The sequence below is a fragment of the Giraffa tippelskirchi genome, chromosome 14, assembly GCF_054371585.1.
Source record: "Giraffa tippelskirchi isolate mGirTip1 chromosome 14, T2T-mGirTip1v1.2.pri, whole genome shotgun sequence".
NCBI lineage: Eukaryota > Metazoa > Chordata > Mammalia > Artiodactyla > Giraffidae > Giraffa > Giraffa tippelskirchi.
In genome coordinates this window covers 60,786,081-60,788,910 of record NC_137288.1, presented here as the reverse complement: position 1 = coordinate 60,788,910, position 2,830 = coordinate 60,786,081, and positions in this window count along the sequence as shown.

Genomic DNA, 2,830 nt, shown 5'->3' with positions numbered 1-2,830 from the left:
GAAAGTCTAAGATCAAGATGTTGGCAGGTTTAGTGTCTCCTGATGCCTGTCTCCTTGGCTTGTGGATGATTACCCTCTGTCTGTGTCCTCACATGGTCTTTTCTGTGTAGGCAAGCATCCCTGATGTCTTATAAGGACACTAGTCATATTGAATTAGGGCCCACCCAAATGACCTCAGAACTTCCCAGGAAAATCTCCATGACTAGGGAGTTTTTTGAGTATGTGAGGTAAAGGAGAATCTTTTATTAGCTTTTTGATTTCTTTAATATTTGTTGATCTACTCAAATTGTTTATTTTTTATAGTCCCAAATATGACATTTTTAAAAATTTTCTCAGGTTTTACTCAAATTTCAAAATGATTTTTCTTAGCATCTATTAACATGGCTTTCTTTTATGGTTTTTAAAATATTATTTATTTGGCTGTGTTGGGTCTTAGCTACACATGATGGCTCTTTAGCTGTGGCGTGTGGGAATCTAGTTCACTGACCAGGGATGGAACCTGGGCCCCTAGCACTGGGAGTGCTGAGTCTTAGCCACTGGACCACCAGGGAAATCCCTTCTTCTATTATAGATTTCATCCAAATGGAATTAATCTTTGCAAGTGATGTGAGATAAGGATCTAATCTTATGTCTCTCCTTTAGTTGAGTCTACTTTCCCAGGCATCAGCTATCCTGGGAACCATCCATTCCCTCACCAATGATTAATGGAGCCCCTTTATCATATATGAATTTACACATTTACATAAAAAAGAATTTCTTTCTGTCTTCGTCCTTTCCCAATTCAAATGTTGCAAAACACAGAAAACTTTTTACTGTATATATTTAATAATCACAGCAACCCTACAAGGTATTATCTCTTTGTTTCTGATGAGTAAATAGAGGTTCAGAAAGATTGTGTTTAGCCTAAAGTTCACATAATCCTTAGTGGCATGCCAGTATTTCTGACTCCAGATTGATTGATCTTTTCCCAATTCCCCTACTGCCTGTTTAATCAGCTGATTTCTCGTACCTAACTTTATTCATTATATAAATACCTATTGAACGCCTTAAATGTTCTAGACACTATTCTAGGATCTAGGACTGCAACAGCAAACTAGCCAGATAAAAATCTCAGCCCACCTAGAACTAACATGGCCAAGGGCCCAAGTAGCTCTGAAAACAGAGGTGGAAACTAAGAAAACCACATTTGGTAACAAGAGCTACTCTAGTACCTACTTGATGTCCATCTTTCCCAAGAGTTCAGGGCCTCCATTTGTAGGTCAAAGAAAGCCCCGTGAAAGTCCCCTGACTCCAATTTGCAGAGGGGTGGCACTGAACCCCAAAGTCAGACATGACACAAGAGAGGCACCCAGGCTACCCCTCTACCTTTGGGCAATTTCAAAAAGTACCTTTCGTTGGCCAGAAAGGTTTCAGCCCTTTCTTCTGTCCCCTGAACAAGGCTAAGAACCTATTTCTTACTCTCTGAGCCAATCCCTCCCCTGCATCCATGATTAAGGACTAGTGCTTCACAATGTCTTGGGGGCAAGTGAAGAGCAGACACTTCCCACCATCATGAAGACCCCTTGCAGGGAGGAGTCTTCTCATTTTAAATGCTTTAACATTTAAGACTAGAAGTAAGGTCAAATGTATGTACTCCATCAACTTCATAGTGATAAATCAGGTCTAGTTAACGAAAAATTGACTACAAGATGGAATAATTTAAAGGATGACTTAAAGGGAATAAAAATGAATTCCCAACGAACAGCTGGCAATATCCATTTCTGTTTTTATAAATAGTAATTGCATTTTCAGCTAGGCCCCCAGGCACCCTGAATAAAAACATTATTTTCCTGGGACTACTCTGGTGGTCCAGTGGCTAAGATTCCGTGCTCCTAACGCAGGGGAGTCAGGTTCAATCCCTGGTCAGGGAACTAGATCTCACATGCTGAAAACTTAGAGTTCTCATGCCACAACTAAAAAAGCTTCACACCACAATGAAGACTGAAAATCCCACATGCAGCAACTAATACCTGGCACAGCCAAATAAATAAATCTTTAGAAAAGAAGAGGACAGTATTTTCTAGCTTCTGGTGTGATCATCTGACTCTTTTCTGGCCAAAGAATGTGGGCAACTCCTTAGTGATGCTACTGAAAGGGAACATATCCTCCCTTTCTGACTTCCCAAGGATTAGAAGTGGACCTAATGGGGGACACTTTGGACTGTGTGGTGAGAGGAACATCCTATGAATGTCACAGCAAAAACTAAGAGCCTGGCTTTAGGGAACACAACCTCAGTACCACCTGGGGACTTAACATAATAAAGGATTCATCTTCTATCTGGGTTAAGTCACTGTTATCTAGATCTCATGAGACCAAACCTGCATCCTCACCAACATTCCCCAAGGTCCTCCCCATTTTTCCAAACATCCACCTTCAGGACTTTCTGTCTGTGCATCTGTGTGTGCATGCTCAGTCATTTCTGACTCTTCGTGACCTTATGGACTGTAGCCCTCCAGGCTCCTCTGTCCATGGAATTTTCCAGGCAAGAATACTGGAGTGGGTTGCCATTTCTTCCTCCAGGGGATCTTCCCAACCCAGGGAACAAACCTGCCTCTCTTGTGTCTCCTGCATTGCCAGGTGGATTCTTTACCACTGAACCACCTGGACTTTCTACTGCGATTCAAGTAATTTCTCTTCTTGTTCTTTAGTGAAAAGAGTTGTTGTCTACTTCTTACCAACAATTAGATTCAAACAGAGAACATATCTTACATTAAAGTAACTTTTTTGTCAAACCCTAGGCTTAAGCAGTCATAATTCTTTCAGATTTTAAGAACTAAGATGCTAGACCATG